Source organism: Aotus nancymaae, unplaced genomic scaffold, assembly GCF_030222135.1.
Source record: "Aotus nancymaae isolate 86718 unplaced genomic scaffold, 86718_ANA_hifiasm-v0.15.2.pri h1tg000020l, whole genome shotgun sequence".
Lineage (NCBI taxonomy): Eukaryota > Metazoa > Chordata > Mammalia > Primates > Aotidae > Aotus > Aotus nancymaae.
Genome location: NW_026988432.1, coordinates 60,578,248 through 60,597,533, shown reverse-complemented (window position 1 = coordinate 60,597,533; position 19,286 = coordinate 60,578,248). Strand labels below are relative to the sequence as shown.

The window sequence follows — 19,286 nt, the reverse complement described above, 5'->3', positions numbered from 1 at the left end:
AGAAGTGAATCTTCATGCCACAGCCTAGTTGTCAGATGACTGCAGCCCCAGCTGACAGCTTCACTGTAGCCTCCTGTGCAATCCTGAGCCAGAACCACCCAACTAAACCGATCCCACATTCCCAAACCTCAAATTGGATGAGATAATAAACGTATGTTTAAATTGCTATGTTTTGGAGTAATTTTGTATGCAGCTGTAGATAAGTAATATACCATCTGACAGGAATATTTCCTTTGGGTACAAGATGAGATTTTATGATTACTCACATATCTTCTAATTCTCGTGTTTGTTAAGACAAATGGAGGTGGGGAGAAACTTCCCATTAAGCATTTTATAACCAGACAATGTAACTGCAGAATTTAACCAAAGTAATTCTGTAAGGCAATAAACTATTTCTGCAAGGGAAAGAGAAACAGCAAGTCATCTTTGTAGTTTACCATTGATAGCCCATTTATCTCTGTCACAAATTAGAAGTTGTGAAGATCAGATGCACAAGTGGGCAGGTAGGACATAGAACTAATCATAGTATTCAGACAGTAGTTGACTGAAATATTAGGTTCATAAGATAGATAGATAGACAGACAGACACATGCACGCAGTTTCCATTAAACACCCATTACAGTGACAGAAACAAATATTGGTCTCCTATCTCACCAGGATATTGTGTTTGTGATAAGCTGGTATCATAAAATGTCCCAAACCAATATATAAACCTAAGAAAAAGTTAGGCAAAAGGAAAAGAAAAGGCAAATAGATGCAAGAGAGTAAGTAAGGTAAGAGTTGTTCAACTAATTCAGCCATCAGTGGGTGGGTGAGCACATTAGTAAACTTAGCACCAGAGATGAGTGTGTGGATATCAGACTTGATCAAAATGCCAAATTTATATAAAGAGTACACTTGGAGTCTTTTGTTTGTAAATGTTACCTAGTGAGTTACTAAAAATTATACATATAGCCCACATGCTGATTTCAGAAATCTTCATTTTAAAAAAAATTGCAGAGAACTTGTTTGCCCAGAATGCAGTTAATTTTTGATCATTGTTGTCATAAGACATGGATGTATGTAATCTTCTGAAATTTACCCAAAATCATTGAGCTTTCAGTTTCAACTTTCCACCAACTGATGCACCTGGAGAAATCTGTGCTATTTTCTGCCTTTAGACAGAAATTTGCTGGACGTATGAAAGAGCAATTGAAATAATTATTTTTACTTTCTTGATCTCCTCTTGTATTCTGCTAATCAGGGAAATAAAGAAAAAAGTGAACAGACAAATAAAGAAGCAAAGATCCTACCCAGTCAGCTCTGAAGATACCTATGCTCTGTGCTCACCATTGATTTAGTGAGGCCTTCAGAAATGATTTAGCCCATTAGGAGTCCTCCAGTTCTTAGGATGAGCATTTATGCCCTAATTGCCTGTATAGTGATTTTCTGTGCTCCCTAGTCTGTGTCATTGTTTTCTTTATCATCCAAGCAAGTGATTAGTGCAATCTATTCATGCTTATCTGTGGCAAGCTCAAATTCACATTCTTTCCCAGCTTGAGGGCTTTTTGTATAGTTAGATGGAGTGTAGAGTTACTTATAAAGGGCCTGCAAGAAGAATTGATGGAGGTTGGCTGGCTAATGGGTAGTTTTATTCATGTAATTTATTTTGAAAAATCAGCTAAAAGAAAAATAGCTCCATGGTCAAACTGATCTTTTGTGAATTCTACAAATTTCAAATTCCATTATATCACTGAGATTAATAAACACATTATAAGAAGCAAAATGTCTTAAAAGAGTTCCTCATGCTGAATTATTCAGTATTAATTATATTAATAGTTAGGCATGGTGGGTGATGCCTGTAATCCTAGAGCTTCTGGAGGTTGAGGAGGGAGGATCACTTGAGTGGAGGAATTCGAGACTAGCCTGGGAAACATAGGGAAACCCCATCTCTCCAAAACACAAAAATATTAGCCAAGTATGGTAGCACAACCTGTGGTCCCAGCTACTGGGAAGGCTGAGGTAGGAAGATCACTTGAGCCTGGGAGGTCAAGGCTGCAGTGAGCCATGAGCATGCCATTGTACTGCAGCCTGAGAGACAGAGTGAGATCCCATCTCAAAAAAAAAAAAAAGAAAGAAAGAGAAAATGATAGGGGAGAGAGATCCAAGATGGCTGATCACTAGCAGCTCGGGATTGTAGCTCCCAGAGAAAACGCACAGAACGAGAGGATGCCACACTTTCAGACGAATTTTTGTTACCCACGGACCAGAAGATTCCCAGTGGAGGAGCCCCACAGGTCGCCAGGATGACTCTTGTGGCTGGCGTCGTGGTTTTGCCGGTGCCCCGGCACGGCGGTTCTTGGTGCAGAGTAAATGGGACTGGTTCCCCTTTTGATCGACATTTGGAGCTCCAGAAAGGCAAACTCGCCCATTTACCTGATTGAAGAAGGGATTCAAGAGGGAAGCCAGACCGGAGATTCCCGGGCAGAAAAGCACCACGAATCTTAATGCAGCTGTTTTCGCCGGCGCAGTGGGTTGCTCAGATTTTGGTGCTGGGAATCAACAAGTTGGATGTCCACTCAGAGACCTAATTTGAAAGTAGGCAATTACAAAGATGACAGGTGGATGAACTCACAATGAGGGGAAGAAACCAGCGTAAAAAGGCTGAGAATACCCAAGATCAGAATGCTTCTCCTTCCACAGGTGATCACAGTTCCTCATCAACAAGAGAAAAAGCCCTGATGGAGAATGAGTGCGTTCCATTAACAGATTTAGGCTTCACAAAGTCAATAATAAGGAACTTTAGTAAGCTAAAAGAACATGTTTTAGCCCAATGTAAAGAAACTAAGAACCTTGAAAAAAGGTTTGACGAAATGCTAACGAGAATTGACAATTTAGAGTGGAATATAAGTGAATTAATGGAACTGAAGAACACAATACGAGAAGCTCGAGAAGTATGCACAGGTTTTAACAGTCGAATTGATCAAGCAGAAGAAAGGATATCAGAGGTCGAAGACCAACTTAATGAAATGAAACGAGAAGACAAGGTTAGAGAAGAAAGAGTAAAAAGGAATGAGCAAAGTCTCTAGGAAATATAGGACTATGTGAAAAGACCTAATTTACGATTGATAGGTATACCTGAATGTCATGAAGAGAATGAATCCAAGTTGGAAAATATTCTTCAGGATATTATTCAGGAAAACTTTCCTAATCTAGTAAGGGAGGACAATACTCAACTCCAGCTCATCCAGAGAACACCACAAAGATACTTCTCAAGTAGAGCAACTCCAAGACACATAATCGCTAGATTCACTAGGGTTGAAATAAAGGAGAAAATTCTAAGGGCAGCTAGAGAGAAAGGTCACATTGCCCCTAAAGGGAAGCCTATCAGACTCACAGCAGACCTCTCACCAGAAACCCTACAAACTAGAAAAGAGTGGGGGTCAATATTCAATATCCTCAAAGAAAATAATTTTCAACCCAGAATCTCATATCCCGCCAAACTAAGCTTTATAAGTGAAGGAAAAAGAAAATTTTTTGCAAACAAGCAAGCACTCAGAGATTTCATCACCACCAGGCCTGCTTTACAAGAGCTTCTGAAAGAAGCACTACAAACAGAAAGGAACAACCAGTATCAGTCATTCCAAAAACTTACCAAAACATAAAGAGTATCTCTATAATGAAGAATCTACATCAACTAATGGACAAAATAGCCAGCTAGCATTAAATGACAATATTGAACTCACAAATATTAATACTAATTCTAAATTTAAATGGATTAAATGCCCCAATCAAAGACACAGACAGGTAAATTGAAAAAAAAAGTCAAAACCCATCGGTACGCTGTATCCAGATCTATTTCACAAGCAACGACATACAAAGACTCAAAACAAAGGGATGAAGGAAGATTCACCAATTAAATGGAGAGCAAAAAAAAACAGGAGTTGTAACTTTTGTCTCTCACAAAATAGACTTTAATAGTAACAAAGACTAAAAGAAACAAAGAAGGACATTACACAATGGTAAAAGGATCAATGCAACAACAGGAGTTAATGATTATAAATATATATGCACCCAATACAGGAACACCCAGATACATAAGACGAGTTCTTAATGACTTATAAAGAGACCTAGACTCCCACACAATAATAGCGGGAGATTTTGACATCACATTGTTAATATTTGACGGATCAATGACATAGAAAATTAATAGGGACATCTATGATTTGAACTTAGACCTGGAATAAGTAAACTTAGTGAATATTTATAGAATTCTCCACCCCAGGTCCACAGAACATACATTTTTCTCAGTATCACATTACACCTATTTTGAAAGTGACCACATAATTGGAAAATTGGAAGTAAACCACTCTTCAGCATTTGCATAGCATTTCACGGACTTAAATGAAATATTGGTTGGCTGTTTGTTTTTTTCTTGCCTTATTCCTTCCTGTCTCCATCGTTAAAAAGAAAAAGAAAGAGAAAATTATATTAATATGATTAAGATTTACCAGAAAGCTGTCATTGAGAGAAAGAATTTTGTCAGATGCACAGAGAAAGGAAGGGGAGCCTGAGAAGTTTTAGGTAGGTATGTTTTGCCTAGCCAAGGGAGCACTGAAAAGCACAAAAGGAAATTCAAAGATAAGATTCGAAGATTCCAATCTTTCTACCTTCCTCATGGTTTTGCCGAGGGCTGTTTCAGCAATTGGTGCACCTGGAGAAAGCCTTGCCATCTGCTCCCTTTGGACAGCCTCAAGTTTGCCTCTGCTGGAGGTGAGCTTCCAGAATTAGTTTGGAAGACTAAAAACCTCCGTTTCCATTAATTCAGCTCAAGGTCCCCAAGGACCAGCGTATTTAATCTAGATTTAGCTGATTAGCCTGCATTTCCCTGTGTAATTCCCATCCTTGGCTGCTAAAATGGTTCAGAAAAAAAAGCAAGTGAAAGTAACAAGTCCTACCGGGATTTGGCTCAAGGCAGGAGTAGAGAAGCCAGGTGGCAGACTGCCTGGGAGGAAGTGCAGAGTGGGAAGCAAGGGTGAGGCAGAGGCAGAGTGTAGAGTTGAAGGTCAGTGAAGGTGGAGAATGAATCTTATGAAGTAGTTACTGATGCAAGGGCAGGAATCTAGCTACTGATAGATCCTCAAGGATTGAGAAAATCTTACACAATACTGACCAGAGAACAATGACATTGGACTGTGTTCCTGTCACCGGACATGGATCTCAGAATGTGAGCTCAGTGTGGAAGCCAAGCTAGCATATACATCTGCTGGCTTGGAAGAAGATCTTAAGTCTGGGGATGAGAAAAGCAAACGATTGCCCTGGAATGTTTAGAGCAAATGGATGCACTCCCCATGTCTTCTTTCCCTCTTTATTTTTAGTTAAATATTCAAGGAATTCTGTGGCTCTAAGAAATCTCAACGTCCTTTTCTTAAAAATATAGGAATCTGCTGGATAAACTTTATGAATTTTTCATTTTATAATTGATTTTGCCTCGTCAAAGCTGGTCCTACAGAATGTAATTTAACAAAGCACATACAACTTATTTATATTTATGAGAAGTTGTGGGAAAATATCTTTATGTGTGATGCTTAAAGAAATGTTGACTTGAAAAAGACTGCTTTCATTATCATAATAATTGAGTCAATATTAACCAAATTATTTTTGATGAGTGGGAGTCATTCATTTTGAGAGAAAATGTTTATAAACTGTATCTTCTCATTCATGTAGTTTAATGTTCTGAAGTAACTGCAATCTATCTAAAGGAAAAAAACACATTAAAAATACAAAGATGATGCACAAAGAGCACCTTTCAAATTTGATGGCAACTCCCCTTTCATAGGATATGCTGAGATGAACCAGAATTGATTAATTGCATATTCATCCATTGATTTGTCTTTTATATATTAAAGTTCTGGGCACCAAGTACTAAGATAAAGTGAGGAGGAGGACATAGGCCTTGCCTTTCTTGAACTTAAACATTTAATGGAAGTATTTGTCTTCTAGAATTTTCTTTGTCCTCTTTGGCCATATTTTGTAGTAGATCAGATTTTAGGACTACTCATAAAGTCTTTTGGTATTTCTTAAATTTTGCATTTTATTTAATATTTACTTAAATATTATTCAAACAAATTTTAATAAAGACTCATTTAAATGAATGGAAGAATTTATTAAATCTCATGTATGGGAATTTTAGGTAATTAAAAGCAATGTGGAAAGATACCTACTGTGTTAGTTTTCTATTAAGTAATATTATTTTACTTTGTGTTGGTAGTTGCAGAACCACTCGGTATGAAAATGTGTCCTGGTATAACAGAAGGCAATATCGTGAATACTTATCATGTTGCATCACTGTTCTTAGTGCTTTACAGGGCTGATCTCATTTTATCCTCCTCGCAATTCTATTAAATAGGTAGTATTATACCCATTTTACAGATATGGAAACTGAGGCATGCCAAAGTTCAGAAAATTGGCCAGGGATACCTAGCTATGGATTACTAAGGGTGGTTCAGGCCCAGGGTGTCTTGGCACAGAGAGTGTGCCCATTGGCACTCTGCTGTGTCGCCCAGGTAGCGCCTGGATGTTACAGAGTCTGTGAGGATTTTAAAGTCTATTGCTTTTCATGTCTAGATGCAGGATCAGGAATTCATTTGCACAATGACCGGTTTTATTCCTATTTCCTTGCAAGTCATTAAATGCTAACAATTTAGTGTCATGTAGTACAAAATGCAATCATTTCTTTTATTTGTCCTGCAGTGTGGCCACGGATTTCTGACAGTGCAAGGGCACACTGTAAGTGTCCACTGTCTTTTCCTCAGTTATTTCTGATAATAAGACCCACTTAGACAGATATGCACAGCATGCCTGCATGCACACACATTGTGCATACACACACACACACACATCTACATAGGGACTGCCCGGGAATTCATTTTACTTCCTTAGTTAAGAGAATCAGATAGAAGAAGTGCTAAGAACTAACTCACATTTTGGCAGTTTGTGTCTTTCTGTATCCTGCTACGGTGCAGCAAAAGCTTTCTTTGAATAGCTTTAGTTTTAATTGCAGGTAGAACTACATGACTATGGATGTGTCATTTAAAGATGAAAATGGATCTCCCTCACCTTTGAAACAGGAAAGAAGTAGCTGAGGCTATAGAATGGCAGCATTGGAAAAAATCTTAGAAAGTACCTAATGATCTAATCTAGCCTCCCAATCATGAAATCATTTTTATATAGTACTCCTGGCACTATCAGTGATGGTTAACATACATCATTACCAGGTATTCTTTTCCTTCTTTAAGCAAATCTGGTTATTAGAATGTTGTTTTGTTATTGAAATGAGTTTCTATTCACTTTTCATTTCCTTCTGGTTTTATCTAGCTCACTGATCTTTACTGCTTGGCACTCAGTAGGCACTTAGTATACATTTGTGATTAAGGAAGCTCATTTACCTTTTAACATGATGAACACCGAGCCCATTTCATCAGATGTCTTTTCACAGCCACTAGCAATTAGAATCTCTGCTTAGCAGTTCAGCTACAGAAGACAGTCATACACAGATCATTTTAATTCACTACATGCTAAAAAAAAAATGAGTACAAGATGCTACAGGGTTCCAGAGGAGGGGCATTGGATGGGACAGAGAGACGGCATAGAGAGGAAGGGAGTCACAAAATGTTTTCTGTAGTAGATAAGTTTGAGCTGACTCTTAAACATGAAGATGATTTATCCCGTGAAGAAGAAAAGCAGAGGTAAAAGGGCACTTCAAGGGAAAGACTAGTAGCAAAATAATAGCATGGGGACACAGCAGCATATCAGGAAAATCTAAGGAGCTCCATAATGCGAGAAGATATAAAGTGGGAGCAGCGGAGCAGCGCTGGAGGATGGGTGAAACCAGGTCATTGGAGGGCGTGAGTGCTGCATGTGGTGGTCACTTCGTATTTGTGAGAGCTGGGGATCAAGGGAGGCATATAGAGTCCCACCTGGACAACAGTACCCTGTTTTCCTTAGTTCAGCTTCTTTTCAGGCAAAGCAGCTATTCTCTTTCTTTCTCTCTCTCTCTCTCATATATTTTCAGTGCAGGTCCCATCATGGACATACTCTGCCATTTAGATACCAACGTACCACTTGAAATGAGGATTCAAACACTGAACTGAATATTCTAGTGATTTTCTGACAGAATCAAGGCATGAAAAGATTCATGTTTGTCCTTTGCACACTCTTATTCCATTAACACAACCCATTTGTGTTAACTTTTTGGCAAGCAATGTTATACTATTGATTTGCATCTATAACCAATTAAAAAGCTCGCTTTGTTTTGAGATGTCCTACTTTGTAGCCAAAACTTTCCAATCCTTTCCGGATGTTTTTCCATTTTATTTAACCTATGTATATTTGTTTGTATTATCCAGTTACCTTGTGTTATTATTTCCTGATGAGATCATTAGAATGCAGATACTGTCTATAGTGTAATCACAAATTTACCTTTTTGCTATTTACCTATTTGATAAGCATGTCTTTGAATCTTGGGACAAAGCATTATAGATATATTTCATCTTACCATATACAAAATATGTATCTGATATTTATATAGAAATATGGGTATTAATAAAAACAATTTGGCTATATGAGATATTCATTTATATTTAATATATCTTTGGTTTTAATAAATTAAAATGGAGAAGACTAAGACAGGCCTCATACGTCACCTTAATTTTGCATGATTCGCACACATCAGTGAAACTTAACTTGAGCTTTTTCTTGTAAATGCCTATATTAAAGAAAAATGAAACTAATCAATCAGAAGCCACCAACTAACTCATACTTCTGCAGCTCGGGACTTTCCAGCAGCATCATAAGGTAACTGTATAACTGTAACCAATTAAACATTTGCTTTGCTTCTGTGTTCATCCTATTAAAAAGCCTCCCCTTTGCATTCCCTCAGCAGAGTCCCCAAACCACTTCCAGTTTGGAGTTGTCGTTAACATTTTATTGTGCCTCAGTTTATCTTTTAACAATTTACATAAACTGAACCACATTCTCCTGGAGAAAATAATGTTAATTTGTTTTGTTCTCATGTTAGGCAGAGGTGGAGGTGTTATTAAATATTTAACCATAAAATGGATGCTTCTTGCTTACAACTTATATGACCCTGAATTTATACATAATATACTTGATTTTCACGGTTGTGACCTTTTTATTATATAAAATTGTTTTCATCTTCAAAGGAGTCCTGGTCCATGATGTTATAGACTGGAATCTTTAGAAAGTAGTAGAGAATTGAATGCATAAAATAGAATAATAAAAGATAGCAGTAGACCTAACACAGAGAGATTATTCTAATGGACTGTAGATGTTTTGCATTTGGGAATGTCTATTTCATTAATCAACATGTCCTCTCTCTAAGGGCACAATAGGCCCCTTGAAATAAGCTATTTTATTTTTGTTCTTTATATTATTTCTATAATTTATATTATCTATCAAAACACATTAGCCTTGCTGCTGAATATTGAGTGTTACACTGTGTAATGGCATCAGTCAGCAACTCAAGCCGGTGAAGCTCAAGGGGTTATTTAGATTTCTTAGGAATCCAGTTTATTTCTAGAGATCACCTTGCCCTTCATTCAGAGTGATGCAGACCCAGAAACTAAGCCTCCCCACTACAACTGCTGAATATGTAATTTCAGTAAAAATTCCAGATCACAATCTTCTGTCTACCATTTACCAGGAAGAAAGTCGACTGTGTGAATTAATGAATAATTTATCTGTGCCTTCTCTACCTTAAAGTATCCAACTTGTGTATGAGTTAGGCACATGTCTAATTCACTGTCTTCTAAAGGACTTTTTGTGGCATTAGTTCAAGTGAAAACAGCAAAGTACTACATCTTTGAGTTTGATCCACATTCCATCCCACACAGCGTAGGCTCCTCTCACTGATAGCGCTGGGGCTTTCTCAGATTCTGCTTCTTCTCTTTCCTCCATTTTCACCTCTGCTATCTCTAAATCTGGTCTAACCACGTATGGCAGCAGTCCCCAACCTGTTAACCTCGTACTATCTGGAGGGCGAATGATTGCTAGGAGTGCTCCAATCCATTTATGTACCAGGCACGGTTAAAACAAGAATCACAGATGCCCTGTACATATGTGCAACTAATATATTCAAATATATCTAGATGCTTTAGGGCCTAATACAATACAAAATTATATAAAAGCATTGCAGAATTTGCTTGGCAGTATTCCTAACTGACCTATAAGATCCACATTCGATGAGATTTGCATTAGGAGGTAGGAAGGTGAAGGGTTGGAAGGAGTCTCTGCTTGGCTCCTATTGTTCCTAATCCCACAAGATTTAAGATCATGCAGGGCTTTTGTTCATGACCAAAGAGTAGGAAAAGCAAAGTTTCAGAAGCTTAGTACAGCCTCCACACTTTTCTTTCCCTTTATTTTGCTGATGATTTCTATCTGATTAAATGTACTACAGTAAGGACGAGTACTGCTATAATGAATGATAATCCATTAAGAACTTATTGAAATGAAATCAATTAAATTTTATCCAACTCACAACATAATTTAGTTGCCATACATAATATTTTAATATTATATATATTTTCACTTTTCCCAGTGCAATCTCAGCTCACTGGAACCTCCACCTCCCAGATTCAAGCAGTTCTCCTGCCACAGCCTCCTGAGTAGCTGGGACTATAGATACATGCCACCATGCCTGGCTAATTTTTGTATTTGTATTTTTAGTAAAGGCTGGGTTTCACTATGTTGGCCAGGCTGATCTCGAGCTCCTGACCTCAGGTGACCCATCTACCTCAGCCTCCCAAAGTGCTGGGATTACATGCATGAGCTACTGCACCTGGCCCAGTTCATTTTCTAGCAGTTGTTACGGATTTAGTTATGGAGTTAGTTATGGTTAGTTATGTTTACCCTAATAATTATGTAAACCACTAAATAATTCCTTGAAAGTGTAGACTACAGAATTGCCAGGGTAAGCAGAAAGCTGTTGTGATTTATAATAAGGAAATGAGAGAAATATTACTGAAATGTCCAAATGGTATGTGAGATGCCTAAAGCATCGACATGGTAAAATTTAGGGGCTAGAGGAGGGCACTCAGTGAAGACTTGTAGCTCAGAAGGGAAAATAGAGTCTGATGTCAACTTGTTATCAGGTTAAATCTACAATTTGGGATTTATAATATACAATGGATGTATATGTTACCCTACTTGGTAGTATCTGGCTAAATAGCATTAAATAAGAAAGTTGTTATAATATTTGAATTGTAACAAAAATATTTTAAAACCTTATTCATCAAAGATATTTATACATTATATCATTTATATCCCTCAATAAACTATCTCTTAGAATTTTTATAAACTCTGGTTGAAGACTCAAAGCTGTTTTGACCACTTCTTTTTTTCTTTCCTTTTCTTTTCTTTTCTTCTTTTCTTTCTCTCTCTCTCTCTCTCTCTCTCTCTCTCTCTCTCTCTCTCTCACCCAGGCAGTGTGTCACTCTGCTGTTTGTTTCAGCCAGAATCAACGCCAGAGTCACACTGTGAGTGTTGACAGTGCTGTTCACACGTGCTCTGTGCTGGGGAATAACCCAGCATTTATACTCCTGCTCCTCCTTCCAGCTGTCTTCGCCCTTCCTCTTGGTAATGTCAGATTTCCTCTTCCCTCAGGCTACCAACGAAGCCCTGCATTAAAGAGCAAAAAGAATGAAACCATCCTTATAGCACATTATGCTTCTCAGGAAAATGCATTCTCAATCAATGATTTATAGTTTCACTACTGAAAGTTCTCTCAGGAGAACTAGAATATTAGTATAAGTATAAGCTATTAGTATAAGCTAGAATATTAGTATAATCTGAAATATTTTATCAAAGATTTTATTATTTAAAAAAACATTCATGTAACAGGAAAATGAAAACTTCACCATGTCATATGATTTTCCCAGAAGGACCCCAACTTGAGTACATTTTAACGTATACACATGCACACATACTCACATATTTCCCCCTAAGCAATCTAAGTTGAGCAAGTCTGAGTAAATTTTACAAAACACAGTGGAGCAAAAGAAATTCTGTTTAAGTAGGAGAACTTATATAGAGAGGTATGATTTTTGTTTATTTTATGTATTTATTTATTATAGAGGGGGGTCTCCCTGTGTCACCAAGGCTGGAATGCAGTAATGCAGTCATAGTTCACTGTAAGTTTGACCTCTGGGGCTCAAGCAATCCTCCCACCTATGCCTCTTGAGTAGCTGGGACCACAGGCGTGAGCCACCATGCCCAGCTGATGTTTTGTTTGTTTGTTTGTTTGTTGTAGAGATGGCGTCTCACTTTGTTGCCAAAGCTGATCTTAGAAGAAGTATGATTTCTATTGCATAGTATTGCTTTTGATTCATTCTGGCCACAGGGCTGGCCAGAAGAGCAGAGCCTCAGAATGATTTGTTTATAGTAATGTGGAGAGTCAGTGGTTCAGCTTGGATTAGCATCTACATCCTACTTAGTTGCCTTGAGTTGTCAGAGTCCTCCGTGTTTCCCTTCAGTCCTTGTTCTTACACGTAAATATGAAAAGAAACTTGGGTGGGGTGGTAAAATCTGACCTTTCATTCTCTTGCTGAAGAAAGCAAATAAGAATGATTGATTCTGAATTTCCTTAGGATTTGTTGAAATTTTCTAGAAAAAATATCTCTAGTATTGATGTTAAAAAATAGCTTTCTTTATATGTTTTCTCTTTCAAAAGTTAAAAAACTTTAAGTTTATATTTAGTTTATTTGGGAAAAAGTTTAATTTTTATCATTTTACTTAGAGGTTTAGGTAGTAACAACCCTTGGCTTTGGTGTTAGACCTGACGTATGTAGAGGTGATTTCTAAGCAATAGCCCAGATTTCAGGATAGATGAAACTGTGCAGAAAAAAGCAGGGTTTCATTGGTGATGCTCTTCTCTCCATGCTTAAAATTGGTGCTTTACTGAATAGGGTAAATACTGGTCACTAATGATACAGTTGAAAAGAAATATGTATGTGTGTGTGTGTGTGTGTGTGTGTGTGTATTCAACTATATATGTATATCTCTCTTTCAACTGCGTGTATATATATATATATATACATTTGCACGTATATATATGTATATATATAGTTGAAAAGAGAGTGATAGAGTCAGTTTAAAAGGAAGTCAGAACAAAAGGAGAAGAAAATTACAACTTACTTGGGGAAATGATGAACAGGCAATATTCTGTTGAATAAACATATGAATTAAAAGCTCAGAAATCTGCCACTTAGGACTAATGAAAATGAGTTTTCATATTCATTTATCAGCTTCCTTGTTTCCACCTCTGCTTCTCAAATAGTTCAGTAAATCATGGCAGAAGGCAATCTAAAAGATAGATGAACTTGAATAGGTGCTCTATTTTATAATGCATCAAGTCTAAATCCCTGTGCAGAGGTTTTAATCTGGCATACATAAAACTAATTCCTGTCTTATTTCCCACTGTGCCCCAGCACTCGGCTCTGCTTTGACCAGGTTGGTTTCCTCACTAGTCCATCATGCTAATTCTGTGTATTCCTTTATGCTTTCTCCCTTGGCCTCTTCAAGGCTCAGCATGTCTTCCTGGAATACGTTCCATTGAACTCCATTCTACTGCACACAGTTTAGCACCTTACTACAAACTGTCTTGATTCATGTTTTTGTATGTCAATATTTCCTCTGCAAGGAAGCTACTTCAGGTCATGTCTTATTCATTTGTGTTTCTACAGCTGTCAAAGAATCAAAGGGAACTGTAAAACATTTCTTGATTCAGTGTGTGTTTCTCTGAGAACTAGGAAGTGGAGTCATATGGGAAGAAAATGTGTTCACTTCAGTCTCTTTCCAATTTTCATAAACCAGGACAGGACAACATATGCATATTTCTTGCTTCTTGACCTCAGAATTTGGTCTCATTGTCTTCTGGATAATATGAAATGATATGGTTGCAAGCATTATTTTGGATTTTGAGTAGTGAGCCCAAATGCAAGACACATATACCTGGAGATAAGAGGAATGTTTTGAAGAAGTCCTAATTGAGTTTGATAAAATCTAGGTATTAGACCTGATTCAATTAACCACAACTGGCTATCTCAGAATTAACATTTTGAGTGATAAAGTTTCTCCTTGCAAGCTGAGTAACTATGAGCACGATACTTACTTTCTTTGGGTATAACTATCCTTACCTTTAAGGCAGATTGGACCAGTTGATCTATCTCTAATCAACCTTTCAGTTCCCCAGTTTCAATTTCCATGTAATTGTTAATAACTAGGGTCATCAACAGAAGCAGCTCTCTATACAAAATAGGATACCCATATATCATGGCACTCGGAGGGGACAAGCACTTCTAGAAATCAAGATTCCAAATTTGTAAGAAGATACCTTCTGTGAAACATGTGCCACGAATGAGTCTTGTTCTTGCTCCTATCAACAATCCCTGCCTTACATAGTACAATGTGGGAAAATAAAAATGTGCTGACCTTCAAAGTTATTGTGCATTATGGGTAATATGGAAGGGGTGGAGGCACTCCATTGAAGCATGAAAATTTTGGAAAGGGAAGGGAGGAAGTAAGGGACTGGCATGAAGGTGGTAGTCAGGTTGCCAAACCTGAGAACGGAAGTGAGTAGAAACAACATACCAAGTACAAACATAAATCAGGGAATCACTGGAATTTAGTTGAATTCCAGTGGAATTGAGTCTCATCTCTTGCAAAATCTACCAGAGATTGGGTAAGTATTTATGTTTTTCTGTTTCAAAACTATTTGTATCTAGAGCCTTAATTGTGATCACTATGGATAAAAGGATATTGTCTTTTGATAATGATAGTTCTTCCAGGCATGGTGACTCACGCCTAGAATACCAGCACTTTGGGAGGCTGAGGCAGATGGATCACTTGAGGCCAGGAGTTCGAGAGCAGCCTGAGCAACATAATGAAACCCCATCTCCACTAAAGATGTAAAAATTAGCTGTCATGGTGGGGTGCACCTGTAATCCCAGCTATTTGGGAGGCAGAGGCACAAAAATCACTTGAACCCGGGAAGTGAAGGTTGCAGTGAGCAGAGATCATGCCACTGCACTCCAGCCTGGGTGACAGAATGAGACTCTCTCTCAAAACATATATAAAATAGTTTTAAGAACTATCTCTGTTGTGTTTGCTATGTTCAAATATTTCAGAATATTATTTTCCTTTCTCACTGAAACTTATCTTTTGGGTAAATCGTAACCCCACTGCTTATTCTTTTGTAAGTCTTCTAGTATCTAACACAGCATCATGCCAAGAGTTGGTCAGGGCTGGATGAATGAAGTTGATTGGCCACAAAATCCTACTGCATAATGTATTAGTGTGCTTCTTAGGATTCTTTCCTTTATGTTACTTTACTGAGGGAATGTATGATTCTTTGCTACTTCCTCAGAAGCAGAGAGAGTTGGTGAGTATGCTGATAGACAACTACATACACCGCATACTGCAGCGATTGCCTGCATTTGTCTTCTCCCAGGGATTCCAAATGCCAGCTACTGGCCCTGGGCCTGTTGATAAAAATCTTTAGCTGCTATGGTACTTTGAATTGAAAGATCAATCTCCAAGTGTCTTGAAAGCATTCAGCTTCAAAAATTGTTGAAAGTAAGAAGAATGTGACTTTATTTAAGAAAAAAGGTAGCTCACGATTGGTGCCACAGCCATTGTGATGCATGAATTGTTTGGTTTCGGATGTTCAGCTTTGTGGCGATAAATAACTCTGACATTTGGGGCAATGATCTCTTGTCTCATAATCAGTAAATGTTTTATCTTCAATGGCTGCATTTGAATTCTTTATGGTTGAAATTGAAGGTAAACCCAATAGTTTTGTTTTGTTTTGAATATTTGGGTTTCCTTTCTTCAGCTGGTAGTTTAAAGGGAAAGTTCACGTTTTGTAAGCCAATTTCTGTAAGAGAGTCTCGAGTGCTCTTTTGTGCAAAACAAAGGAGTCTAAAACATAATGCTGCATAGAAACACTGCTTTTTTTTCTGTCTCTCTCAATATAAGTATGTGCAAACTTTCTGTCCAACTTATACAGTGAAGCTGTTACCAACCTCAACTTCAAATACTATTCTCAATTCCCCCATTAATACTTAAAGATGTTTTTGTTAATTTCTGAAAAATACCCCTTTTTCAAATTGCTCATGTGTCTGGTTCCTATTTACAGTAATCTAAGTGAATAGATATCATTTACACACTCACATCCTCAGAATCACAAAAATGAGCCAAAGCAGAAATAAGAGACTAGCCCAAAATTCTATAGAATACCTTCTTTCCTAGTCCCAGTAGAAGCAGACTCTGCTGATTTGCAGACTGAAGCCGTCCTCCATGGAGGTGTTGCCTCTCCAGTGACCTAATCACTGGGCCAACTCCCTGAAGGTCCTTCAAGACTTGAGATGACTCAGTGCAACTCCACTTGGGGCCACACTTTTTGGTTGCTGGTGCCTGGGCACTTATTAAGCTGTTTAGCCCAGAACTCTGTTGACTCCTTTCCAGAGCTCACGGAGAACCAGACTGGTACCTGGAACAGAGCAAATGCTCAATCCCTGGGTGTTACCTCCCCACCCCAACAACACTGCCAAAAATAAATGTTAGAGCTTGGGAAGGAGAGCCATAGAAATGATGAATGGTTTTGAAATAAAGAAGTTCAGGTTGTCTTAGAGACATGTAAGCTGAAAGTGATACCAATATTCTTCCTCCTACAGAGGTAGCATAGTTGTGCGTTCATGATTCCCTCCTAAGGCTCACCATAGAGTGGGGGTCAGGAACCACCCCCCGTTTCTTTAGACAAATTCAGCTTCCACAGTTTTTTAATACTAGCTGTTATACACAATTTTACTTGTACCAGGGATTATGGGGTTACCACATATTTTTAATCCTATTTTACAAATAAAAAAGTATGTGGCACGTATACTCTATTTTCACTGGATTTTAAATGAGATAAAGCTGTCATGGGCATCTGCTTATTCATCTGTCAAATGAGACATTGAATTCTTTTACTCTAAGAAAACTGCATAACTCTCCAAGGAGACTGTAGTACATGGATTGTCTGTGACATTGGTTACTAGAGACTTCATCGGGGGAGAGGTTAGGACTCCCGTGGTCCAACCCTGCCTGCCCACAACTCACTGATCTCCTCTGGGCCTGTGCTTCCATCTGTAAAATGAAGTTCTTGTACTAAATGAGCTCTGACAGACCTTCCAGCTTTAAAAGTTATATAATCTCACTTCTGGAAAACTTTCTTAAGAGAAAAGCAATTTACAAGATTTATGTCTATGAGGATTTTAAGAAGAAAGATAATAAACACCCATATCTCTTTCTGTCTTTCTCTGTCTCTCTCTCTCTCTCTCAGATGCATGTTAGAGTATTTTTCTGAAGGCCAGGAGGATTTAAAGACCCTTTCTTTAAAGACTCTGTCACTTCTGTGTTTCTAGAGTTTTCAATTCTCTGGTACTCCAGTTTAACTCTGTTTCCTGGGGCGTTATAGATTTCCCTTGTGTAAATTCTTCTTGTGTATTTGTGATCTCTTTCAACCAGAAATGAGTTTTGTTTCTTTATTTTTGTGGGTGTTTTTTGGGTTTTTTTCTCGTATTAAATATAGTAGCTGACTTAAGTTACATGGTTATGCTCTTCCTAAACTCATACTTTAGGGTTTTATTTTATCTTTCAACTTCATGCAAATCTGCTTTTGAATAAGTCATTTAAGCAATTGAAGTACATTTTTGAAATCTTGTTTTTTAAGTTCACTTACACACATTAGAGTCTACTAAATGGAAGGGACGTAGTTTCACTTCATCGTGGGAAGTTGTTAATACATAGAACAGGTCTCAAGACTCAGCTTTTCTCCTTGTTTGAAGTCAAAGCGTTTTGGTTCTTTTTAGCAAAAATCTTGTTAAAGTATGAGGTGACAGGCTTGAGAAGGTACAGTGCACTAAATATGAACCACATTGCAAAAACAAATGTTCTTGAGCTGAAAATAAAAATTAGCTCCTCAGTAACTTAATGAAACATGAAGTATAAAACAGTAGCAAAATAATCTTTAATAGTGATCTTCAAAATTGTTTGCATCAGGACTTTCTCAGGTACAGAGCAATAGTGTGACAGAGCAGCTGATGAGATTATTTTTCATTCCTGTTAACTACTCAAGGAGGTGACAGCTGTGAGTGTTGTACCTAATAGCAGAAGTGAGCTCACCACAAATTATAAATACCAAAGGTAATGTAGTGATAACTTCTCTCACCTACATATTTTGCCCTCTTAAATAACAAGGCCTTCTGCTTCATCTGAGAGATCATTTCTTTTTTGAAGTTGCTGTTGTGAGCCCAGGGAAAAGAAAGTATTTTGGAGTAGAAGAGAAAAAAGCAGCCTCCCCAAACATCTACAGGCCCTGCTCTGCCTCCAACAAACTGCCAGCATCTGCTGAACTCTGAAGTGTGATTTGCTTAGCGGGATCTAAATCCTTTGCTCTCTAAAGAGGAACAGAGGTAGTTACCTGCCCGAAGATCCATGGCTGAAGGATATGAGCTTAAAGACTATCAGATGTAACTGTGGGCTGTGGAACCAGGACAGAGAGAGAAGAGTTTATAAATGCATAGATATGGAGAAATTGAAACTTACATGGTCACACTTGGTGGCCCACACCCATAATCTGAGCACTTTGGCAGATTGAGACATGAGAATTGCTTGAGCCCAGGAGTTCGAGACCAGTCTGGGGAGCATAATGGGACCCCCATCTCTAGAGAAAGTAAAATAATTACCCAGACATGGTGACACATGCCTAGAGTCACAGCTACGAGGAAGGCTGAGGTGAGTGGATTGCTGGAGATGGAGGTTGCAGTGAGCTATGATTGTGCCACTGCACTCCAGCCTAGGCAACAGAGTGAGACCCTGTCTCAAAAGAAAATAAAAGAAACTTGAGAAACAAATGCAGAAATCCATCATTACTGAATGATCACTGATCTTCTGTAGAGTAAAGTGTTGCTTGACTCCTTTGGGTGTGCATATCTAATATGCATAGCCAATATTCACTTGTATTTTTTTTTTTTTTTTTTTTTTTTTGCCAGAACAGTCGACCATGTCAGGCCATTAACTTGATGGGATCTTTAGTACTCTCCTGTAGCCAGGTACACTCTTGCTGTTTTTCACATCTAGTCTCTTTATTCTCTTTATTTTAAAAAACAAAATTCCTTACTTCCTTCATTCATGTATTGATTCAGGAACTCTATGTTGAGCATTTTACTGTGTGCCTGGCAGTGTTCTCT

At 38.0% G+C, this 19,286-nt stretch overlaps 1 protein-coding gene and 1 long non-coding RNA gene across 4 annotated transcripts in view; one reads left to right on the top strand and one right to left on the bottom strand.

Annotated features, from left to right (window-relative positions):
- The window catches only part of LOC105713234 (uncharacterized), a 31,370-nt gene extending 26,420 nt beyond the window's left edge, over positions 1-4,950 (bottom strand). Inside the window, exon 1 of the long non-coding RNA XR_001106516.2 lies at positions 4,650-4,950. This is a non-coding gene — a long non-coding RNA (uncharacterized LOC105713234). The remainder of the gene's footprint in view (positions 1-4,649) is intronic.
- DLGAP1 (DLG associated protein 1) overlaps positions 1-19,286 on the top strand; it is a 989,022-nt gene that overhangs the window by 199,218 nt on the left and 770,518 nt on the right. The window lies entirely within an intron of this gene.